Below are 26,810 nucleotides of genomic sequence, written 5' to 3'. Positions count from 1 at the left end.
TCGCAACAAATTTATTTATTCTTTTTGTCCACTTGAGGTCATGAAATTAGACATTCTGGCTTGAAACACTAGAAATCCCAGGAAATGTATTGAAGTCCATTTGGCTTATATTACAGTATGACGAAAGAATAATGGAAATAATATGAGCACTTTGAGATGAGTGAAATGACTCCCATGGATGGTAGCAAGAGATAACAGAAAATTTGCCCAAAGATATAATAAAGATGATCAAATAATTATAAATATAATTCAGAAATATTAGGTAGCACAGTATCAGAAGGGGAAGAACTAGATTGCCTAGTAGGTTTTGTATATTATTTACTTTTGTAAATCCAAAGAGAAAATAATCCTTTGAACAGAATATTTTGTACTTGGGATGTAAACAAACATCCTCCAACCTAAACTCAAATACACAGAGTGCTTCGAAAATGTTGTAAAAACAACAAATTTCCTAAGAACAACAGCTAAAAATGAAAGCAATGAAAGCAAAGTACTTGAAGACTGCATTTCTGAAAAGTAATTGCTCTGTTAGGAAACCTGCTGACCACTTGGTGAGCAGAGTGACATGAAACCAAAGTTTATTTATATAATTTCTGCCAAATTTGTAGTTCAGACATAAGCAAAACCAGTCATATTGCATTTAAATATAAACCAAAGAACACGTTGCATTACAGGAACACCTAGGAACTTCCCCATTTGGTTTGGCAGACAGCTGCTTAGGTGGTGATTTTTCATTCCTATTAGTGTTTTGGACATGTGGTCTGAGGGAAGAAAACAAGACTCAAAGGTAGATGGATAAAATTAGCTGCAGGTCTTTAAAGAATTTAGATCATTAGAAAGATACATAGAAAAACAGCTCAAGGATAAAGTACTGACTTCAGGAGTAGGTGTTACCTACACATCTAATACAGACTTAGTTTTACTAGGCACGCTAAAGATTTCTAAAGCAGTAACCAAACTGAAAAAAAAATACTGATGTTTTCTGACTTAGCAGTGCAAATAATAGAATATTTTGGTACTTTACTCTTGTCATAAAGCTGTCCTATCACAGGGAAGTATACACAGTGAATAGGAATTGGTGTAAGAACCACATATGGCATGTTTTCATTCCAGTTAGTCTGGAGAGTGGCTCATTGCACATTTACTGCACAGACAATAAGCACGGAGCCTGCACTGTTAGTGCAGTGGAACAAGCTGTTTCATTTCACAGCTTGCCCAAGTCATTTATAGCCCATAAAAAATTACTTAACACATGGTGGCATATGTAACTCTATAAAGCTTTCTTTGAGAAGGAGGTGGAAGATGGCATTTGTATACACAAATATATCCATACACAATCTCAAGCTAACGCAATATGTTAGCATTCTTTTGTGCTATAAACCTAGTAGGCACACTATCATGGTAACTAAAGATGAAAATTCTTGGTAAGAACCTGCCTATTCATTCCTCACATCATGATTTCCAGATTCCCCCTCAGATTTATGCTGCAGCTCTGAGGCTCTTCAGTGAAATATGCTTAAAGTCTTGCTCATACCTCCCTGGAACTACACACTGGTGAGCACAGTCGTGTGTGCTGCACAGCTTGGGTACCAGAGCAGATGCTTCTGCACTGACTGTTCATGTGGAAGACAGGTAACGCTATTATATTAATAGATTTTCTTTTGCGTACTTACATTACCTGGTACAGTGGTAGCAGCCCACTGTTGAGATGTTATTTCTCTATCATTAAATAAGAATGATTACTGAAATAATTGTTGCTAATAAGACTACTAAGTATAAGAGTATGAGAAATTGCCTATTCAGTGTGATAGTAAGAGCTGTGATAATTCTAACAAGGCTCATTGTGTCTAATATATGAAAGAAAGCCAAATCTGTCTTCCAGGACCACCAGAGTGTTTTGTGACTGGCTGTGGAGAACCTAGGGAATCTTAGCACAAAAATGAATACTTGTAATTACTACTGGGATTCAACTACTGCATAATCTGTCCAACAGAGCAATGAGGGATGATCCTTTCCATTAATCAGGATAAACATGGAATCAGCTCAGTCAAAACTGGAAAAATGTGTTAATCCAAATTTTGCTCAGGGGGGATGGACAGAAATGTTATGCAGAAAATTCCACAGTATTATGCAGAATTCAGAGTTCTACAGTCCCTGGGGGGGGATTGCCTGAAATGCATTGCCTGAATGCCTGAAAGCATTGCTTACAGTAATGTGGAGACAGTTCCTAAAGTTGTTACCAGTTTGGAGAAATATCAATTTACTTTTCAGCTCCTGCCCAGAGTCTTCTGTTAAATGCATATTTTTTTTTCTTTAAAGTTTGTAACCTTCCATCAGAAATCTTTATAGTCTAAAGTACCTGCTTTTCATTGAAATACATACTTTACATTTTCCCTCTCATTCAGCACACAGCAGTGCCATTATTCTTCATTTCATGCAATGTTGATTCCCTCAAACTGCTATAATAGACATATCCTAAAGTTGGTATTTCATTGCACTGTTGAACTGATGTGTGTGGTTAAAGTCCACAGAGATACATTTGAATAAAAAATATCGTATAAAAACCTAGAACAGAAGAAGCAGTACAGAGACAGTACCACACTTACGTAAATGCACTCATAGAGCTTTGTGATGAAGACTGAAATGGTGGAAAGAAAAAGAGAAAGGGAAAATGTGCTCCTATTTACAGTGTTCATGAACTGGGAAGAAACCTGTTAAATAAATGGAATTATATATCCCTTAAAAACTAATGGTGAAGCTCCAAATTGTGAGATAAGTCCATGTTCCAAGTCAAGTAAATGACTCTGTAGAAGAGGTCTCAATCTTCTATGGGGGTGAAAATGCCAAAAATGTTTCTGAGTTTCTGAACTTCCGTGGGGAATGGGGGAGATGGTGGAAGTCCTCTCACAAAGAAAGGAGAGCTGGGAATTATGGATTTTAGAACAAGAGAAGGGCCTAATGTTCAGTAATGGGAGAATGCGATAGATTGGTAGCGGAGATGCAAGGGGAAAAAGTTTTATAGTGCAAGACTGAAAATTTTCCAATATGATGACCTAAAAACATTTATTCAGGACCTTTAAGAGTGAGAAAAAAAGTCAGACACTGGTTCCTGGAAATCTCACATCTCAGATGCTGAGACCTCTCCTGGTGCCACATAGAACAGAGGTACTCAATCCCCTGTTCTGGAAGCTGAGACTCTGTCCCAGGTAAGGGGTCTTGAGGCTATGATCAGTTGACTTTCACCTAGATTTGACAGCAATTCCACCTGCAACTGGGAAACTTTTCTGATTAAAGTTTTCTCAAAACTATGTGCCCCAGAAAAGGTGAATCGGAAAACACACATATATTTGTATTTAAATATGTCTGTCTGGCTGGCTTAGAACCTCCCCCTAAATTTTCTGAAGTCACTGAAGCAAATACCTTCTATTTGTAGATTTAAAAAACCCCAACCTTTTTGTAACTCATTAAAAATCTTTTTCTGCTTCTGGCAGTATGTATGCAGTAGGACTTGTATAATTAACTGAACCTTTTCAATAATGAATACAAAGGAGTATCTCATCGCGAGCTAATGCTCTGACAGCTCCGATAGATTTACTTTCTGGCAACTGCCTTTAAACAGAAATGAGGCTTTTCTTCTGTCTCCTGGTACTCCTCCACAGTACAATGAGACTGCTTTGAGAGTTATGCACTGAGGCCAACACTCATGATTTTATCAAGAATCTCCGAGATTTAGTACCGCTCTTTTGAAGATGACTGTTGAAGTCTTGCTTGTAATTTGTATTTAAAAATTAAAGCTGGGCATATGGGAATTGAAAGGAGGGTTTTGCAAGTCCTCACAAACTGCAAGTGCAACATAGATTCTTTGCATAACGTGATTTAAAACTTGTCGGTGGTTTTTGAAATGTAAAATACTTGGGACCTGAAAAAATATTATTACTGTTGTATACTCATTATAAATTTGTAATAAAGTATAGCAAATATATTTGTGATCATCATCCATAAATATGATTCCACTAACTGCAGGAATTACACAGGCTCTCTTTATAGTTTCAATCAATTTAGATGAGAAAGTAAAAAGTTTTTTTTCAACTAAAAATGAAGACAAATTTTAGGAGAGCAAAACATACATTCTCCTGGATTTGAAACTTACTCAGGAAGCATTCTGTACTGTAAAAAAGAAGATTGAATAAAAATCTGATATACAGTTCAGATTTACATGAACTGAAGAAAGGTGTCTTGCCCCGAACAGTCACCACAAAAAGAGTCTTGAATGACATAAAGAATATTTAAAAATTCTAGAGCGTTGCCGTTTTAGAAATCCTAAAAAGATGATATGTCTACTGAATATCTGCTTGGAGTTGGCTCGAAAATATGAGACTGCAGTGTCCCTTAGAATAGTGTTCATGAAGAATGACTTGCTGAACTAGTGCAGGCCATGGTTAGTTACCACGCCAGCTGACATGCTCAGCATCATTAGACAAAACCTTGTGAAGAACAGTAAAGTATCACATGAGACTCCTGTTTCATCACCATGCAGAAGAACTAGCATCAGGTTACAACTTAAATGTTATTTGTGAGCAACCTCATATACAACAAGTTGTTTCTGTATCCATGAGGAAAAACAGTCTGTGTAGGTATAATTTCTTACAGAATATAAGTCCAGGTCAGAAAAAATATTAACAGCTGTAGAAAATGTTAGAAATAAGTTCAACTGCTTAATGTGTATGCTGAATATTAAATGATTGAAGACAGAGAAAAACTCATAGGATCTGAAGACTAGTCAGTAGGTTTCATTGGTGTTTGATGTTATTTAGTGACTTGAACAGCTGTTCACTGAGTTCCCCACAAAAGTAATTAATCACTGAGAAAATAAGCATAAAAATAAAAGCAGAAATATTGTTTAAATATGCAAATAGTGAGGTATAGATATAGATTAGCTCAGTAACAGTAACAATCAAAATCACTAAAGATCATTTCAGATTATGATCTGCCTCTGGAAGGAAATTATGTTTTCCTAAAAGTCTATGAGCCAACTTTTCCAATAGTAAAGCATATGATTGGATCTGAATTCATCTTTGTCAAATTCAAAATACAATATCTAGATTCATCATGTAAAATTGACTTTCATTTGCTTCCCTGAAAGCAGTACCAAGTTGCCCATCTGATTTGGAAAATACTACATATTCATACTCAAAGACTCTACTACTCTGCCCATTTTAATGGGCTTATTGACTGTGGTGGTAGTGCTAACTATTTCTGTAAAGTGATTATTATTGTGAAAGACAGGGCTGCATGGCTGAAGAACCTGAAGACCATGTTCTGCCTTTGAAGTTATTTCAGCATAATTTTACCCCCTTATGACCACGTGTACCAGAAATGTCCCCTTGCATGGGGTTTCACAACCAAAACTTAGGGGATCCACTGCTGAACTGCAAGTGTCTGAGTGCTGTTATATTCATCTTCTTCTCAGTGCTGAATCCACAAGGTCTCTGTATTGGTAGCTCTTCCAAAGAGGGAGAGGCTTTATTTACCAAATTTACCAATTTACCATTTTCCTATCTTCAGATCTGAAATTTGAGGGTATGTATACAACATAACTCAGGTCAACACTGTTTTTAACTTCTTTTATCATTTCCATTCCTCCTTCTCGATATAGTTTGGCTACAGGAAAGAAAGTAGCCATTTAAATCCATGACTCGGAACCAAGGACATCATACTGATGTGGGAGATTGCAAACTTGATCCCAAAATGGCTTGCAAGGCATCTAATTATCCTGTGCAAGGCACTCAACTTCAAATTTTGAAATAAAATTTATAAAATATAGTTCAGTTGAACAACAGATACAGTCCTCCACATTATTTAAGCCTGAGGTGCCCATCATACTGTTAGTTAATGGTCATGATTTCCATCAAAATAATCAAAATTTCTGTCTCAGGCCATTTGTGATACATACTCTCAACTGCTTGCACAAACTGTTTCTTGTAAAAGTTTGGTTTGCTTCCCTTAATAATAATAATACCAGTGGTAGGTAGCAAAAGACAAAATTTTAAAAGGATAGTATCATTATTTTCAGTTTACAACGAACTGAGGCTTAAAGAGCATAAAAAGCTGTCTAACATTACCCAACTCAGCAGCAAAAATCATCATGTAATCCTGTTTTCTTTTTTAATTCTGAGTCAAGGGTTCCTTCTGCACCTATGTTTTTGAGTGGTCTGTATTGTATGTTTACATTCATTGTTTGCACAAAATTATAAGTAATTATAAACAGGTCATCTAATCAGAAGAGTCAGGCAACTACAGCTACAGGCAGTAATTGCAAGTAAACATATATTGGTAATCTTCATTACTTTTCTGACCTATCTCAGAGAAGCACAAAGAGACCACATAATAAGGAGCTTTCAAGCTTCATGCTGAATTTCTCTCCTTTTTCCATGTGCCGTTCAAGCTGCAGCGAAGGAGCACTTCTTTATCGAGAATGCTTCAAGACACATAAGGCAAGTCTGCTACCCTGCTGAGCAGTGTACTTTCTGATTTTGAAAGCTGTTTGTTATGCTTTGAAAACAGGCACTGGTAATGGCAGAATTAACTCCTCTACTGTCAAAGAAAAAACTGGTGCCATTGGGAACTACAAACACTGTTGCTGAGTCTTCCTCAATGCTTTACCCATAAAACCATCATCCTACTGCTTGGACAAAGAAAAGGCAAAGGAAATCCGGTTTGTTTATTTTCTGTTATTTAGCAAAGATAATTTTTTAAAATAACCCCTTATTTACAAAGATTGTGATGAGATATGCCAGGTCTTGCTATATGTAGGGTAGGGAAAGAAGAGAATACATTATCTGTATGCAGTTGCAGCAGGCAACTTCAAGCAACAGAACATAATTACCTGGGAGGAATTTGGCCAGCTCGGTGGTTATGAAAAATACTATGGAGAGTTTAATAAACAGTTGCAGCAGATTGCTCTTTTAAACTCTTCCTGGTGAGATGTCCCCTTAAAGAAAATAATACCGTCCTTTGCACCGGTCTAGCTGCAAAGAACATCTTTACCTGTAACTAATCACTGATTCTTACTCATCTTAAAATGGGATAAACGGGCACTGGTGCTGAAAGAGCTCTCTTCACACTCCTCCTTATTTCTTCCCACACAGTTTCCCTGACGTTATCTTGTTAAGCCATAGATGTTTGTAGAGCTGCCTAGTGAACTAGTTGGCAGAAATGATCCTACTAACTGCCACCTAACCCTCCTCCCTTCCAATGTATTGATTTTGGGTTGGTCACCCAACTCGATTCAGCACACGCTTTATGCCACCATGAAGGATGAAATGAGGTTGAGGGAAGAAAAGAATGGCATTTTTCAGCAACAACACTGGTTTATGAGAAAGTGTGCTTTATGAAGCAATTATAGACTAATAAGATAATTCAGAGAGGAACGGACTGCTGGAGGTCTCCAGTCCAACCCCACATTCACAGTTAACTTCCAAATTAGATAAGGCTGGACAGAGCTTGTTTGTTGAGTTTTGAAAATCTCCAAGAGATGCTCCTCAGCCTCTCTGGGCAACCCTACCCAGTGTTTAACTACACTCATGGTGATCTTTTTTTAAGTTTTCCTTATATTCAGCTGGAATTTCCCTTACTTCAACTTGTGAACATTGTCTATTTCCTTTTTTTGCTGTGGAGCTCTGAGAAGAGTCTGGCTCCATCTTCTCTATACTATAATGTCAGGTTGGACAGGGCTCTGAGCAACCTGATCTAGTGGAAGATGTCCCTGCCCACAGCAGGGGAATTGGACTAGATGACCTTTAAAGGTCTCTTCCAATCCAAAGTATTTTATGATTCTATGATTCTATCCCATAAGATATTAGCTACCCATAAGGTAAATCATTTCCTGAGGTTTAAGGAAACCCTCAGCCTCTCCTCAATGACACTTGCACTGGCCCTTAACCATCTTACCGGCGCCCTGTTGGAGTCTCCTCAATGTCTCCAGAGGACCCAAACCAGACACAGTGTTCTGGATGGGGCCTCACAAGCACCCAGTGGAAGGGAATAATCCCTTCCTATGACCTGCTCCCTACACAGTTACTTTTGCAGCCCAGTATGCAGCAACAATGATCACAAAACCATTTTCCAAATTAATATTGTTTAAAGAAAAGTTGTTGGTGTCATTGTACCAGTGACTTTCTCAGAGAAAATCTGATTTGAAGAATGCTTTAAACAAGTTCAGTTGAGCAGAACTGAGTGGACACCACACATTTTGAGATAAGGGCATGTAAAAATCGATTGCTTTGTGGGAAAAGGGCATTGTCTCCAATGCCAGCACTTTGAGTATTTTTAAAATTGCTTTTGGCATCAATTGCATATTTTTAGTTTTATTCATTTTAAAGAAGTCTAAAGAATATTGAATCTGCTTTGTGGTCCCTGCATTATTCCCCAACTCTTTGAAAACAAATAGTGGCACAAAAGTCTCTTTTCATAGACCATACATTTTACTGTCAACAATAAAGAAAAGCTGCCTCAGGAAAAGAGCTTTAAATATAGCTGTGGTGCTATCAACAAGTTAGCACTCCTGCATGAAAGCAAGTCCAGTTGTTTATTTGAGTTTTGCTGCAGGAGATAGAAATCAGTAGTGTTGTAGCATGAATGTAAGCCCATTGCTTAGTTTTGCTGCTTAGTTTAGCTGGAGAGATCAGATGCATACATCTTTCTGATCGGCCATGTATGGTTGGGTTTGCTCTTTATATAAACGGAAGGTTGGTTGTGATTCCCAAAGGCTTCTAATACTGGGAATGTGTGTTCATGAAGTGAGCTGGACTAAGCTGAATATTAAGAGTTTATATAAAGACAGCTTGGCAGTTCTCAGAAGTGAGCAGGTTTGCTTCTGTCTCTTCAGCCCAACTGTTATGCTGAAATCAAAGAGGAAATGTAACAGCCTTGATCATTTTTGTCGGCTACGTACAAGAGGCATGATTGTGGCAGGGGCTGTGAGCCCATGTGTAACAGTCCACTGGGAGCTGCTCAAAGTTCAAAGATACTTCAATTCCTTTTTATCATTCCCTGGGAAAGTCTAAACAATGAAATTTAGACTTTTCCTCACTCTTGTTTTGACAGACATATGCCTAATTTCCTCGTGGGCTGCTCACTGCCCAAGCTTTTAAGATCTGTGCTTCCAAACAGGCCCATGGTGTGGATTATGAGGATTATTTTGTACCCTCTGACTTGTTCCTACATCAGCTTTGAAGCTTCTTCTTCCCAGTTTCATCTTTGTTCCTCTAACGGCTCCCAGAGTTCTTTATCTTCCACTTTCCCAGCTGGTGAAGGCAACACTGCTGGGATCCTTGTCTTCCTTCCATTAACAAGCAGTTAACTTAATGTCTAAATACTGATGAGTTTTGAACCCAGAAGAAATTACTGAAGTATGAGACAGTGAACTTGTCTGAACTGTTAAGGATATTTTCAGGCCTGTCCTAAGGCCTAATTCTAAAATTATACGAGATCGCCGTTTAAATCTGAGACAGATATTACTATCTTGTTTTATATCCCATTACCCAGTTGTGACAAATATTAGGGATCTTGTGTAAAAAAGGAGGAAGTTACTAATTATAAGTGTTGTGTTTTAATTCGATTTACTTGTGTTTCCTGTTGCTTTTTTCCCCCAAGATTATGAATCTCTGTGTTCTTTTTGCGGTGAACTACAGTGAAGTAAACAGGGATAGAGCCGCTATCTCCACAGAGGTACAGAACTCAGAGAAAAGCATACATGGTCTCTTTAGGCAACTCAGGGCTTCTTGCCAGGCTTGCCTCCGGTCAACAAGGGAGACTGCTGTCTGCTAGTGTGTTTTGAGGGTGAAATTCTTTCAGCAAATACAAGGCACCAACTCTTCCGAGAGACAAAACCAATTAAGAGGCAATCAGTAACTCCAGCTACAGTGAATCATGAGTGTTCCTAGTTCTCTTCTTTCTAATGAGTTTTGTGTCAATCACTGAATCTATAGAAGAATTCTGCAGGCTGTCTATACCATCTCTACAGTGTTGGGATTTTTTTAACTCTTTCCAGTGAGATTTGAAAGGTGGAGAAAAAAGAGGATTAGTGTGGGGTTTTCCTCAAGTAGAACCACAAGAGAAACTTATTTTATTGCTAAATTGATCACTAATCCTGGCAGAATTCCTGTTGCCTTGTGGAGGAGGGGCGGGAATCAGAAAACAGAATTAGTATTTGTTATCTAAAGATGCACAAAATTGGTCCTTAATTTAGATTTGTGACCTGCTTCAGTTTTCATCTTTAATGAAACCAACCTGATCTCTTTTATCCTGTTATATGTCTGTGATTTCAAGATTATTATGTTGTATCTGAGTAAACTGTTAGTCCAAAAGTTCTCCCCTATTCAATTTTTCACGTCCTAATTAGAGCCTTTTCTAACAAAAAAAAAAAAACCAGCAAATTGACACCATCTTGTGCTTCTTGTTAGTTCAAGATAATTATGGAACTTAACACTCCAAATGGTAATTACACTTGCTGTTAAGCACAGCAGCGGTTTTAGAACTGCAGACCAAATCAAATTAGCATTTTTGTCAAATGAAGTTAAATGTGCTTAAAAGTTACTTCTTGATGCATATAGAATAACATTTTACACTGACTGTCACCTAACGTCTGTTGGAGATAGACCCTGCTGCTAGGATTCATCTGCCTGAACGTTGATGTTATCTGAGCTAGATGTCAAGGCTCCTTTTATAGCAAAACGAGAGCAATTGCTCATCTAGAATGTGGTTTGTCTTATTTGCAAATAGATCTCTAAAATAGGTCAGACGAATTGTACCTTCAAAATGGTTATTTCTTTGCACTGATTGCAAAACTTTTACTTAAGTGGCTGATCCTCCAATAACTCCCATGATAAAATTTCTCATTGTAATATCTATTTCAGAAGTCCCAGCTGCAGAAGGATATTGGATTAGATTTTTTTGATACAGTAGACAAAACTCTAGGTTTTTAATTAGACAATTAACATAGAAATAAACTGAAATAAAACCTAACTATTCAGAGAAATTCTGAGACTGTTTAAGCAGGTCCTGTTTGCAGAATCTAAAGGATCAGACCAGAATTCTCCTTATCCTCTATTTAAGATTCAAAAGAAATTGCCAATGAAATCACTAATAATTGAATTATTATAAATGTATTTAAATAAAAAAGACCATGAAACTAGTAGAACACGTGAGACTCAATTGTAAAACTGAATGAGGTTGATAGGATTCATTATCTTTCTGTGTGAGAGCCAATATGAAACACAAGTCTCATCTTTTTTGCTATCCATTGCAGTCACAGTGACACTTATTTTCCAGATTATAAAAGCTCATGAAACAAAAGTGATATTTTGAATAACGAAGAATTCCACAGACACAGATGGAGCATCTCATTCAGAACTGAGGGTTTTTTTCCAAACATGTATGTAGAACAATTATTAGGTCATAATATATAAAAGTACACATATATATGTATATTTGTGTGTGATTCAATCATTTATATATGTGCACATATATGTATACATACATGCATATGTCCCAGTTGACTGGAGGTTAGCAAATGTAACGCCCATCTACAAGAAGGGCTGGAAGGAGGATCCAGGGAACTACAGGCCTGTCAGTCTGGCCTTGGTCCTGCACTTGAGTCACAACAACCCCATTCAACGCTACAGGCTTGGGGAAGAGTGGCTGGAAAGCTGCCCAGGGGAAAAAGACCTGGGGGTGCTGGTCGACAACTGGCTGAATATGAGCTGGCAGTGTGCCCAGGTGGCCAAGAAGGCCAACAGCATCCTGACTTGTATCAGAAATAGTGTGGCCAGCAGGAGCAGGGAGGTGATCGTGCCCCTGTACTCGGCACTGGTGAGGCCGCACCTCGAATCCTGTGTTCAGTTTTGGGCCCCTCACTACAAGAAAGACATGGAGGTGCTGGAGCGTTTCCAGAGGAGGGCAACGAAGCTGGTGAAGGGTCTGGAGCACAAGTCTTATGAGGAGTGGCTGAGGGAACTGGGACTGTTTAGCTTGGAGAAGAGAAGGCTGAGGGGAGACCTCATTGCGCTCTACAACTACCTGAAAGGAGGTTGTAGTGAGGTGGGTGTTGGTCTCTTCTCCCAAGTAACAAGCAATAGGACAAGAGGAAATGGCCTCAAGTTGCGCCAAGGGAGGTTTAGATTGGACATTAGGAGAAATTGCTTTCCTGAAAGAGTGGTCAGGCCTTGGAACAGGCTGCCCAGGGAAGTGGTTGAGTCACCATCCCTGGAAGTATTTAAAAGACGTGTAGATGAGGCGCTTAGGGACATGGTTTAGTAGGCATGGTGGTGTTGGGTTGACGGTTGGACTGGATGATCTTAGAGGTTTTTTCCAACCTTAATGATTTCTATGATTCTATATGTATGAGTATATGTTCATTTGTACAATTGTATGCATATATATCATTGAAGTGGACCTAATGCTACGAATCTATGTATATTAAACCTACTTTGACTCAGCACAAAGTATTAGCTTGTTGAACTAATCAATACTAAATCCTTGGGTTCGAATTTAAGTTTATTAAGTTATAGCTACCTAAATTAACTTCAAATTACTGACTCCACTTTTGCTTGTAACATGTACTATTATATAAATTTTCCACTTCAAATTGTTCATAAATCTTACCTTCTATTTCACAATCTAACCGCAATTTAAAAAAACAAACAAACAACACTGACATCAGTACAGAAACCAACTAGGGGACCAAAAAAAATTATACGGTTTGGATATTTCTCCGAGGACAAGACAGGTGATCTGAATTCCACAAGATTGTGCTGCAAAGGATTCTTTACATTTGTATAAGCAACTTTCTGAAATAAAGTACTGCTTATTTAAAGTAAATACAGTATAGTGAATCAGTCCAGTGAAAACCTAGGGAGTTAAAGATCATAGGTAGAGTAGGACAAAAGTGCTGCTACACTACATAACAGAGTAAAAGCTGCAGAGTCTGAGCTCAGGGTTGTTCAGAGGACAGACCTCCCACCTTCAGAGACCATTTGCAGTACTTTGTTGCTCAGTCAGCTAAATGTTTTGATCCCAATTTTTCTCCACTCTCCAATACTGCTCCTGTGTTTTTCACAGTACTTGAAAGTTTCTCATTGTATGATGCCTCTTCTCTCATGCCAATCTTAGGCTGATGAAATTTCAGTGACTTTCATAGAATATGTCCTGATCTAAACTCTTACACAATATTAATCCAGCCCACTACATCTATTTGACTGTGTATGTCACCTATGTATGTCATGACCATGTATGCACCTTCTATACTTTATACTGTAGTGAAGTAACATTTCCTATACAATGCAATGAAATATATTCGAGTAATTTCTTTCACAATTTATTGCAGAACTCAAAGGGCACTATGGGGAATTCTGACTCCCAATAACAAAACTCCCATTAACTCACTGGAGGCAGTCTCTCCTGTCATAAGCATCATTTGAATTACAAAAACTTTATGAAAGGATGAGTTTAATACAATTTTATGAATGAATATACACAGATATTGAGAAGTTAAGTTACTTAATTCAGTTCATACAGTGAGTGAAAATAAAAAAAAAACCAAAGAATTCTGACTATCTGTAACATAACTAGACAATATCTCTTACATTAAGAGCTTTAAATATGTTTTGAAATGAATAAATAAAAAACACTAGACAACACCTCCTTATAGATCAATTCAGTTCACAGAAAACGAGCACCCTAGGATGAGAAAAAATTATAGGGAAAAGATTATATAGGAACTTTGTGCGACTTTCTCTTGTGTCTTTATTTATTTCGTCCTCGAAAGGACCTGACAAACTTCATTAGAGACTTTTCCTCAGTGCAGCGTGGTAGAAAGAGATGAAATGTTCATCACTGTTCACCTCTTCCTTGTTTGATTTCCTGTAGAATATGGCAGCTGACACATTTATCTCCTTTATTTCGTGTGACTCGGCATAAAGGGGTTTTCTCATCAAACTGATCACAGGATGACAGTATGAAAAAGAGGTGCGTATATTTTCATTTTTAAATTATTTTATATACAACAATTTTAAAGATCAATAGAAAAATGGGTTCTCAAATGATATAAGCTTATACTTAGATGTTTGCGTAATTATCTGTTACTGTGTCTACACAGCACCGATCTAGTGCGATAGGAACAAATCAGTAGATCAAATCAATTGGTTCTGAGGCACCTATATCTATATTGTATAAAGTTGAGAGCTTTTACTTGAAACTGGAATTACTCTGGTCTGTGATACAAATGTACCTTTTCTGCATGTAGTCCAGTTCTGTCCAAAGGACTCATCATTGGCTAAGACATATTTAGGCACAGGAGCACATTTAGTGCTCACCTGGAACAGAGTTTCCAGTTTAGTTTCCCTCAAAAGGAACCAGATTTGGATGTACCAAAAACAAAAAAGCAAACAAATTAAAAAAAACCCAAACAAGTCAACACAATGTCAAGCAAGGTAAAATCGAAGAATTTATTTCAAAGTTGTGTTGCTGCTCTGAATCATAACAATAAGGTAGATGCAGCCTGCATGAACATAATGATGTCTGAGAGACTATTTTCAGAAGTACTGTAAAGCAGAGAAGCACTTGCTTTTAGACTGTAGGTCTCGGTCACTCCTGCAGGAGAGGAGAACACAAGGTATACAGTACCTCTATGAAAATTTCCAGGGTGATAGCAGAGGAACTGACCATCAGCAGTCTCTCCTCCTAATCCCATTTCAGATGGGGGTCAATAGCACTTAAGTGATGCATGTCTCAGCTGTATGTCATTGCAATGAGTTGAACGTAATTTCAAATATTCATTTGAGATTGCAAAGGTAATAGTTAAGAAGGACAGATGGAAGGACAGAATATACACAGTGTGCATTATCTACATTTTCCAGATGGAAGCATTGTCTTTGGGTACTATCTCTGTTGTCTTAACAAAATGATGCAGAAACCTTGAAGTTCCTCTACTAACCATCAAAGGTAACTTGGTACATCAGAAAAAGATATTTACACAAGGCTCCCCAACCAGTATTCTCAAAGCATTTCAGGCAGTTGAGAATGTATTGGAACCCTCATTTTGTCATGGGAAACTACATTATAAAGATCAGGTTATTCATTCAAATAGTTCATTAAGAAACTAAGAAAGAAAGATGTCAATTTTATGTATCCCTTCCTAAGTTTCTATTACACTTTTTTTTTAATTTAAAATTTAAGATTTCATCAAAACTTGTAATCTTTTGGAGAAATCTGTTCTGAGAAATCTATTCACATTGACTTCTATTATGAAAAAAAAATGCTATTTTGTAATTGGGATTATTCAGGTAAAAATAATCATGTCGATAATTTCACAAAATGCATTCAAAAAGATCTGACCTCTTTTTATTTAATTTATAATCATAACAGACATAGTGTCCCTAGGAAAGAATTTTCTGCTCAAAGTTATAGCAGAAATCAGAATAATTATTTATTTTGGTCAATGCTTTAAATATACATCCATATATTCAGTTGATCCCAGAGAGGGTGCAGGGAAGAAAGAATGTGTTTGTGTTGTGTGTGTGTGTGTGCGTGTGTGTGTCCTTTCTCCCAGGAATTCCATCACTTCCTATTATATTCATTTTTCAAGCTGTCTTCAATTTAGAATCTTTAGCCAGTGGCCGAAAATCTTACTTGTAACAAATTATTCAGCTTTGTTCAACAGGAAAACTGCAATATTTAATTTTGGCATTTGATTTAGAACAAGTAACCTGAGGGCAGTAGTTGCCAATAAAGAGGGGACTGATTTGTCATATTATACTTAGATGCATCTATGATTTCAGTGCAGTCTTTCCCTTACAATGTGACAAGGTACACACCCAAAATGATGAGACATTTAAGAGGAGGCCCTGGCCTCTTTACCTTTCCTCCTTCTTGATAAGTCTGTACCTGCAAACAACCAGTTAGATTCAACAAGCCAATTTCCAGAGGCTGGGAAAAAAAAGCCCAGTGTACAATAACATATTAGTTACTGGGCTTTGTCCAGAGAATGGCAAAAGTTATGTTAGGAAGACTGGCTTTCTCTCACTCATATTGGTACTTTTCTGTTTTCTGATGGAAAGCAATATGCTTTCACATTGATAAATTGGAAAAATCTATTTCTCATGTTCTAGGATTCTTACAAGTATCCCCAATAAAAACAGAATACTAATCCTTATTTTATGCAATTCCAGGAAAGCATGCTTAAGTCATTTTCTGAAGGCAAGCTGAGACTCTTCAGTGTCTCATTCTCTTTGTATTTTTTTAAATCTGCAGTAGCCCCTTTAGTCAATGGAACAACACCTGGGTAAGGTGTTGTTGATAAAGTGAGGTGAACAGCACCTTCTAGGCTCTGCTTCCCAAACACTTTTGATGTGAAAGCTCTCTTTTATGCACAAAATGTTCATCCACCAGAAGAAAAAAAAAAAAAATTCTCTTGTTAATTTTCTTTCTAACACTGTTCAGATTCCTTTCTTCAGAAATGCCAGCTTTCATGTACAAATTTGTCATGAACTTAAAAACCTATTGTTACACTGTATCGTTTCAAAATTATAATAAGCTGTAGTATAATTTTATAGGAACTTAGGTAATTTTGCTTTGTGGGAGTGTTGAAAAGAAAGCACTGAGTACAAAGGAAGATACGAAGTGTCGATATTGTGTAAGCTTCACTTTTTCAAACATGGAAAATAGTGTGAAAATTGTGTCTGTATAAAGTCAGAGACTTTGCATACTGCTATAAAACATAAACAAAATAGCAAATAGTCTTAAAACAAACATATATACAAAGAGTTAAGGTGTCTATGTTTGTCACTCTCTCAAATGTCCAGAGACAAGAAGGAAAGCCTCCCTTTTCTCTCCTTTACTTGCCAAGAAAGAAGGAACTCTTAAGATGATCAACTAGTCAGAAAGGCATAGTTTATAAAAAATGTCAAATAATTGCATTCAGATCAGTGAGAATCCAATTCCTTCAAGAATATAACAGAGTATTCCATGAATATGAATATGTTTCTAAAAACCTAAACATTCAGCCAGGCACAGCCAAGGCGATTAGGAGGCTGGTGAATAAATGCTATAGATATTAGAAGAGCAGCAGGAGGAAACAGTAAGAATTCATAGCATACTCAGCAGACATTGATGCAAGTTACATATGGGGCTTTTTCTAGAAAATCACACAAATTGACTAATTATTGTAGGCAGTATGTTACCAGACTTCTGGAAAATGAGTGAACTTCTAGGTACTACAGCAGTGTGAGACAAGAAGGCAGATGTATGTATCAGATGTTTGACCCAGCTGATCTCCAGGATCTTTGTGCATTTTTCCAAGGCATGGAAATTCAGTTACGTTATGTTATTATCAGATCACAATCAGTCAGAGTGCAAAGCCAATGTGGCAGACAAAAAATATAAAGAAAGCTTAAAAAAGAAAGTATAACAAAAAGAAAGCATACCAAAGGGTATTTCAGAAAAGAAAGACCTATGCAATGGATGACACTGACACACATGCAAACCCGGGGACCATTTAGTAGAACTAATCTCATCTGATATCAGCCATCTAAAATCTAGGTATACAAGCTAAAATAAATGTAAATTTTCATTACAATCTTTTGGCTCTTAACAGATAGTGGAAAAGGACTGGCACTCTAGGTAGCTGACACTGAAGGAAATCCTCAATACTGTCTTGGCTGTAGGAGCAGATCAGGTTTATGCCTATATACACGTGGATCTGGGGTCATTTGAGATGTGCTAGTGGAACTGAAGTATCTGGTCAGGAATGGCAGATGTGATGAAGAATCTGTGGGACACCCATGATTTTCTGGAGCAGCAACTGGATTGAGGCAGAAAAATACTTTAGGGTATTTAAAACAGAAGGATACACCTATGTTTAAACCCCTGAATCCCTTTGTAGATAAAGATATATAAACTGCATCCTACTCTACAAACACAGTACATCACTTTCTGCCACTAGATTTGACTTGTCTTCTGGCCATTTGATTCCCTCTCAGTCATAGCCTAGTAGTATCAGAATAAATAATACACAAAAGGGAAGCGCAGAACATAATAGCCTAAAGTAATTACAAATACCTACACAGGACAAACTGTTAGGAATTCTTTAAGAGAAATAAACACACTGAAGCTTTTGCTTAACAGACAAATCATTACTCACATACTCTTGCAGTGGATAACACATTTCATTAAAGCTGTAAACTTGTAAGACTACTATCATAGGATGAAATAATGAACATGGAGCATTACTAAAAGCATATTAATCTGAAAATAAACTGGGGACAAAGCACAAGGTTCTAATTATAGATATGAGAGCAGACTCTCTACCATGAGAATCAAAAGCATCTAGGCAATTGCATCATAGGAAAGATTTATATTCATTCTAATGCACTGATTTTCAAAAAAATTCTGTCTTGAAACACAACCTATAGTCCAGTAATTCTGAGCAGTCTCACATCCTGACATAAATATCAGCTGAAGTTTAATTTTAGCTTGCCATGTGATCCCACCTGGAAAGGCTCTATATCCAAAGAGCATTCAAAGATAACTGTTTGAACATCAGTCTAAAAAAGGGTTTATACACAAGAACATGTGAGGGGAGAGAAAAAACTCCTTTCTGAATCCCCAGCATAATAGTTTAATTTCTAAACAAGTTATAAATTATCTAACAAAAGAAATAAAGAATAAATAATTTTCTAAACCATACACGTATAATACAATACCAGCTCCTTTTCTGTGAGTTACAAACAATAGGAGTTACAAAGGACTGTTAAGTATAGAAACAGCTTATGACATTCCTATTTTTTTGAAATTTCAAATAAATACCACAAAAGTGGAGCTTTAATACAGAAATTTTCAGTAGGAGCAGCTGTGTTATCATTTGTAGGCAAGCTCAGAAAAGTCTATTTATAGGAAATGCTTGATAAAATGTGCTATGTTTGTGAGGGGAGGAGCTTGGATTTTGGATTCTTATTTCTCTCTTTAAGTATTAATTTCAGCAAGCAAGATTAGGCTAGAAGTTAGGAAAAATATTTTAGTGTCAAGGATATCAGGCACTAGAACAGACTAATGAAGCTGTAAAGTCTCTATCACCACTAAGAATTTTTTGGTGCAAGATAGCAAAAGACTTTTAGGAACAATATTGTGTTTTGAAGCAATGGGAAGACCTCTTGAGGTCCCCTCAACGCCATTCCTGCTACATAATAGCTCATACATACTTGAGCAGTAAACATTATTGACCTTAAAAAAGAGCTATTTTACTTACTTTTTTCCTGGAATATGGACAAAATTCCAGGTCCTAATCACACTGCTAAATGAAGGCAATCATCTGAATTATCCAGGAATATGGCATTTTAAAACCCTACTCAGTATCTCCTGGTTTCATTTCCATCACAGAGAGGAATTATTTAATATTTAGCAAATCATCTTCTACTATATTAATGCTTCAACCTGACTTTTGCTGATTCTAAATGAGCACTGATCATGAAAAGTGACTATTTCAAAGTTGTTTTAAATTACTCACTAGGTGAAGTAGCCCTTCTTCAGACTTACACCAGGCAAAGTTCAGGTCCAGTAATCATACATTCCAGCATCTTCACCTTTACTCCATTTTTGGTGGGGGGATCCTCCTGTTTGCTTTCCAGTGTTGAAGGTCTTCATTATTAGCTAGTATTTGTACCAAATGTGCCAGCTGGTATTAAATCAGATTTCCTTTATAACCATATCTTTCTAAAGACATGGATTACAGAATTCTACGAAAACACTTTTTTTTTTTTTTCCAGAAATGAAACCATGTAGCTTTGTCAATTTTTTGATGGAATTACTAGAACTCCGATTCCCAGCCCAAACACTCTGAGCCCATTACATCTCCAAGGAGTCATCAGAAGAAACCTGCTGAAAGTCCCAAGCAGCTTTATGTTAGTGGAAATACGTTTAAGAGCTAGACCAATAAAAGTGATTAAGAACATTAGGCAAGCAAATTATCTTTCCAGGTGATTATTGAAGCATCATATCAAAGGGTGATATTTTGGCTTCAAGAGGAAATACATGTGCTTTCAGGTTTTTCTGTTTTTCTTTTTGATTGTTTTTGTTCTTAATATTTGTTAATTTTCTACAGATCTCATGGGAAAAGTAGACTTTTTTTAATGAAAGCTTAAAAAAAAGATCAATTTTTTTAGCATTTTCTTGCCACACAATTTAGTGGCTAAGAGCCATTCAGTCCTAGTTCATACAAGAGTGGCCCAAGCTGTTGGCCAGCCTCTAGTTAATCACAGTCAGGCTCCCTGGATTATTTACTTCTCTTTGATAACACTTTATAATAACAATTCAGGAACAGGATGATTTGTAACTATGTAAAGCAATGTTGTTTGCGATGTGGATACAAGAATATAGATTATCTTGTCCTTTTTTCCTCTATGTTTCTATCTCTGGCTGCAGTCTTTATTCTTATTTAAATTCTTTCTGCTTCTTTTTAGGAAAACCAGCTGGATTATACTGGCAAATACCTCATGAAGGCAGAACTAATTGCTCCTATTATCACTGGAGAGCCAGGTGGGCAAATTAGAGTACTGGGCCAATCAGGGATAGATAAAAGAAATGTTTAGAGAGGAAGCTGATAATTCTTAGGTTTACAATACTGCTGTTGTTTATCTTGAATGACTTCTTCACATTAGTGTGGTTTTTAAGTATTAGTAGTATGGCTATTCCTAGCTTGAGGGTGCATGTATAAAATATTATGGATAGCTTTAAAAAAAAACAAAAGTGAGAGAGGATAAGAACTACTGCCCCTACATAAGCCTGATTCATTGCTTAAGGATCCCTTGTGACAGAAAGCATATCTGATCTTTTCAATTTTTGAAATTAAAATTTGCATTCCCAAAGATAAAGGAGGTGCAGTATGAGGGGATCAACATGTGACAGGCTAGCTGCAAGTGCTTTCATTACTTATTTTCTATTCCCTTGTGTCCCTTTTTTCCTCTGTACTGAAGCAGCTACTCATGCAAGAAATCACCCTTGCTGGTATTTTCTGCTTTAAATTTTGCTGGCATTGATTAATCTTATCCTGTCAAGAGTACTAGATGGTAGACCTTTGGTAGAACCTGATGGCAGTAAGCAAGGTTGTGATTTTATATTAAAGGCAGTTTAAGCAATGCCAGGTTCAATTTTAGCCTTTTTATTTATAGAGATAGTAGAGAAGTCTGGCAATACCTTATTCTTTCATTTAGATGTCTTCCTGGGCAAGGATTGCATTTTACTCAGTAATACTTTATTTCACAAACTGACCTCATCTACATGTAAATCAGAATGGCAATAAGACTATAAAAGCAGATATTACAGCTGCTACAAATGGGTTTTAAAAAGAAATCACCAGGCTTACATTGCGCTTTAGGAAAGACACTGAGAGTGTGCAGTAATTTCTTTTGCTATGTACTACTGGACATGAACTCAAAACCAAAAAATGCAATTCAAACACTGCTCAAGTCAGTGTTGGTAACATTTCAGATTAGCTGGATTTCTCTTTAAATCAATGGATCAATATCCATTACAATCAAGTCAACACACTCATACTTTGTCAGTACAAGATTCTATTCATTCAAGAAAAATACTTGAAGGTCCAGACTGTTTTTTTCAGGTTCTCTTACGTTTTAGTATATGTTAGGATCAAAGGTTCAATACTGTTGAGATATTTGTGTTACTGGGAAGGCAGCAAACAGCAAAGATAGTATTTGACATGTATGCAAGAACAAAATAGGTGGTGCCCCCTGTGGTTTTGAGATACCAGTCTAAAAAGGCCTTGACAAGAATTGGATTGAGCCTTGGTGCAGAAACATGGAACTATTCCAAAGTAACATAAATGTTCTGCTATTATGAAAGCGACTGGTTCTGACTTGGTCATTTATTGCTGATCTATATACCGCTAGTGTGTTATGAGTCAGGGATTATGTTGCAGGAGATAGGAATTTTCTCTCCAGAAGACAAAGTTCACTTTAACTAAATTTAAGAAAAATAAATACATGTTAGTGTATGATTTGTAGGTTAATTGTAGACTACTCTTGCTAGTAACCTGGAGCATGTGGATTCACAATTCATCTGTCTATTCATTCACTTCCCGACATAAACATAGAAGTGAGAAGTTGTATGACATATAATGATACTTTCCATTTTCCTTGGAAATAACAGTTCTCAGACTGTTATGACCCAATATTATACATGTGACATTCTGATGTTGCTTCAGTAATTGAAGCTCAATATAAAGGTAAGAAACTGAAAAGAAAGTGGAATTTTCCTAGCACGGAATCATTGACTGTACCTGTTCAAGACAAAGCTCTGGGCAAATCGAGTGAGACATGCATGCCTGAACCTCCTAGTCAAAGGTACAGAAGAAACCACTGTTGAAGGATAAAAATGTTTCTACTTCTATAATTGAAAAATACCTTTGCCTGAATGGGCAACTGTTCCCAGAATACCACTCACACAGTACAGGATTATTTGCAGTTTGTGTGTTGAACCCTTCAATAATCACTGTTACCTCTTTCACGCCATAGAATCATAGAATGATTTGGGTTGAAAGGGTCCTTTAAAGATCATCTAGACCAACCCACCCGCCATGGGCAGGGACATCTTCAACTAGATCAGGCTGCTCAAAGCCCTGTCCAACCTGACCTTGAATTCATCCAGGGATGAGGCATCCACACCTTCTCTGGAAACCCATTCCAGTGTTTCATCACACTCAATGTAAAAAATTTCTTCCTTCTATCTAGTCTAAATCTACCCTCTTTTAGTTTAAAACCATTCCCCCTTGGCCTGTTGCAACAGACTCTGCTAAAATGTTTGTCCCCATCTGTCTTATAAGCCTCTTTTAAGTATTGAAAGGCTGCAATAAGGTCTCCCTGGAGCCTTCTCTTCTCCAGGCTGAACAACACTAACTCTCTCAGCCTTTCCTCATAGGAGAGGTGTTCCAGCCTTCTGAGCATTTTTGTGGCCCTCCTCTGGACCCGCTCCAACAGGTCCATGTCTTTCTTGTACTGGGGACTCCAGAGCTGGATGCAGGACTCCAGGTGGGGTCTTACCAGAGCAGAGCAGAGGGGCAGAATCACTTCCCTTGACCTGCTGGCCACGCTTCTCGTGATGCAGGCCAGGATATGGTTGGCCTTCTGGGCTGCAAGTGCACATTGCCAGCTCATGTCCAATTTCCTATCCAGCAGTATCCCCAAGTCCTTCTCTGCAGGGCTGCTCTCAATTAATTCATCACCCACCTTTGAGTAACAGTAACGAATATGAGCTCTTTCTAAACTCCCTACCATTTTACTCATTTTGCAGGTTGTGTTTTATTCTATTCTATAGTTGAGCCTTCTGGAAGAACTAATCTACTACAATTTTTCTGATTACTGACTGAGAAAAGCAACAGAAGCAGTTGGCATAATCATTAGAAATAAATTGTTAGAGATTACTAGAGAATTTCCTTCATACCAAAGGAAGTTAGGGGTATATTTATAATACCTAAAGTATTTAGGCTCATCGTATAGTCCATGAGGAGACTTAGAATATCTGCAGGGGAAAATTATAGCACATAAACTAGGTGCTGATATACTTTGTAACACTCGCCTGAAGTGGTGGTATACCAGTCCCCACAGAAAGTGAGGATGTAGTTCCAAAATGCAGTGCTGCCGGGCTTTGGAGGCACACCAGAAACCATTTGCTGCCTGTAACTGGCTGCTATCAGGATAATAACTGGTGTTTGTCTATTTTACAGCAAGGTTGACTTTTGTCCTGTAGCCCCCTGGTATCCAAGGGCTGCTGAGGTGGCAGAGGGGCGCCTTCGCCTGTCTCCTTCCAAGACGGAGATCCTCCAGCATGAGACGTTCAGGACTTCCCCAAAATGGGTATTTTGGCGTCAAACCACCAGAAAATCTGCTTCCTTCCATGCATTAATGCAAATCCCTCTTGTCCAAATCCAGAACATCCATCTTAGAGTTTCTTTATCACATTTTTTGCATTTTCGTGTTTCTCCATTAAATATCAAAGAACTTATTCCAAACATTTAAAACAAGTGACTGGATGTTTTATCATCTGGTTTCCCTTATGCACCTTTGTGGGGGAAGTGTCTATAAATGTTGCAATTCTTACATCCTTTCTAATTTTTTTATGTTTAAGAACAGTTGAAGAGAAAAATACTTGTGAGGGAAAAATGGCTAAATATGTCTTTCTGGTATCATGTTAGATGACCTAAGATGAGATTATGTTTCATAGAAGTTACCTTCTAATAGATACAAAGATATAAATTAGACTTGATTATGAAAGAAGGAAGGTCTCAAATGATCCCAAAGTTAAATAAATTTAATATTTAACTTGATCTCTGTCCTACATTGCTCCCCGTCGCAGTGTTTTCATTCAAAGTCACCATTGCTTGTGCAAGGGCAATGAAATTCACCTTAATTTTAATCCAGCAAGAAGTTCAAATCCAATTGTAACCTGCTTCATGAATATTAAGCATCATATTTTAATCTGATCTCACAGTCCTCTTTTTTTATGAAATGGTACAGATAACTGCAAGAAAAGTTTCTCATCTGCAGTAAAACCCGTATTTTCAGCCTGACCAACGAAGACATCAAAGTACAGATTTGTGCATAGGCAAAAGCATTTGCAAGTCTCAGTAGCTGTATCGTGATTAGCCCTTAATAATTTCCTTCATCTGTCTTTTTTCTGCTCTTACTTATAACTTCCTGGTTGAAGGTCCAAAATTAAGACCATTTCTCTCTGAACATCCTCATAAGGACTAATATTATAGTTCTAATATTTCAACTATTGGAGTTAAAAAAAATCAAAGTGCTAAATTTTTAAAGTGTGGAAATGCAGCAAGTTGATCTAAGCAACTTCTCAAGCCCTTAATCTGTTCTCAGTCATAACATAGTGAGTCCTTTGGCTTAAACAGAGTTACTCTAGCCTAACTAAACAGCAAGTAAAAGGAGAATGAATTTTTTTTCTAAGTTTTAATTACTTCTAAGAATGTGGCAATGCTTTGTTGTGCTTGTGCTGTCAGTTTGTTTCATGCCTTATTTTATTCGAGAGAGCTAATCCACATACTACTCCTGGGCATCCCTTCAAGAGAAAGTGCCATACAGTTTGCTAGATAATTTGCTCCAGGGTCTATTCTGTGCAGACATGATGGATGAAAATTTTACCAGGACTATTCAGAAAGCTATAAAGGAAAATTTACAAGTCAAATGATTGCCAGTCACTTACTTACAGAGGTCATGCACCTTTCCTCCAAAATGTTATTAGAATGACCTCCTAGCCTGTTTTAAGGTTTATGTGGTATTTCAACCATTTTTCTCATAAATAAAGATTAGACTGTCTTAATTAATGAAATATAAAGTTAAGTGATGAAACTGTTAAAACTGAATTTCTTAGTTTATAATCCAGGCTGATGAACCACAAAGCTCAAAAATTAAGAAAAAAAATGGGTGTTTTTTAGCTTAGACTACTCTGAATAGATGAAATAAAAATCACAGTATTGTAAAATTTGCCTGTTAAAGCATGATGTCATCACAGAGCTTGTTTGTTGTTGTTTTTTTTTTTAATCTGTAGCTCAGGCAAATACATAGCATGCAAAAAAAGGAAAACCCCGAAAGAGTTCATTAAAGGTTATGTAAACAATGAGTGTATATCACTAGTATATCACCTTGCAGTTCAGTAAGTATGTGTTCATCATCAGATTTTGAAATAGTACAAATCTATTCTTTCTGCTCGGGTGTGGAAATAAATCTACAGAGGCTTTTCTAGAATATTCTGCGATTTTCTGTCCAGGTTCAGTCATTTATACAGGGAGAGAGTTTCTTACTTACAGGACTTCATTATACTGCGCTCAGAGGATGATGCTCAAAGGACCACTGGAAATGTCAGAAAGTGAGCCTCTGAGCCATGTGTAGAGAAGTTTTTTATTATTCAGGACATGGACTGGATGGGATTTTTTTTTTAAAAAAGTAAAAAAAACACTCTCTTGGAAGATGTGGGTAGGAGCCACTCTGTTCCTATACAAAGTTTACATTTTTCTGACCGAAAATCCTGACAACGAGGCCAAGCATAGAGGATGACAGAAGTACTAAGAGTACTCACTCACTCAAAAAAATACTGAATGAATGAAGCCAGGCCATGCTTACCGACCTGTTCATCTTTCCTAAAAGTGTCTTTGTTTGAGATGAACCTCAATGTCTGTAATCCTAGAGGAATGATATTTTGCATGTAGATAGCATCTTCAAAATGAGAAGATCTAAAATTTCTTTATAGTAAACTATTTCATTTAAAATGTTATTTATCTCTATATATCTCTGTTCCACCAGAAATAATGGCAGTTTGGGATGACCTAGTAAATTCACACTTTTGAAATATACCAAAATAATTTTCCCCATATATTTCTTAATTGGATAAATAGTTGGTAGGTGGAAAATACCATCTGGGATCTATTGGCTGAGCAGTTTCATAGGGCAAATAGACCAATCATGATCTACGACTGAATCAAGATATTAATCATGTGCTTTTAATTGTTAGTTTCAGTCCTTACATGGAACGCAATTGGTTTTTTTGTTTGTAATGTCTGTAATATTCCATAGCATGTCATAAGAAATCTTTAAACAAAAGATATTGCACTTTCTGAAACGATTAGAGAAATTGGTTTGCATAACTCAATGAAGATCACAATATGTATCATAAGATTTACTGAAGTTTAAGAAGATTAAGTATTTCATCCGCTCAGGGCAGAATGTCCAGTGTAAGAT

General features: G+C 37.0%; 1 protein-coding gene and 1 long non-coding RNA gene across 3 annotated transcripts in view; one reads left to right on the top strand and one right to left on the bottom strand.

The window, feature by feature from the left end:
- PCLO (piccolo presynaptic cytomatrix protein) overlaps positions 1-26,810 on the bottom strand; it is a 378,538-nt gene that overhangs the window by 17,480 nt on the left and 334,248 nt on the right. The gene's annotated exons all lie outside the window — the stretch shown is intronic.
- On the top strand, positions 1,182-25,645 carry LOC142079710 (uncharacterized). Its single transcript, XR_012672762.1, has 4 exons — positions 1,182-1,632; positions 13,927-14,025; positions 20,511-20,586; positions 23,789-25,645. It is a non-coding gene; the product is annotated as an uncharacterized LOC142079710 (long non-coding RNA).

Source organism: Calonectris borealis, chromosome 1 (genome assembly GCF_964195595.1).
Source record: "Calonectris borealis chromosome 1, bCalBor7.hap1.2, whole genome shotgun sequence".
In the NCBI taxonomy this organism is placed as follows: domain Eukaryota; kingdom Metazoa; phylum Chordata; class Aves; order Procellariiformes; family Procellariidae; genus Calonectris; species Calonectris borealis.
Note: the sequence above shows the minus strand (reverse complement) of the source record. Positions and strands in the feature narration are given on the sequence as shown.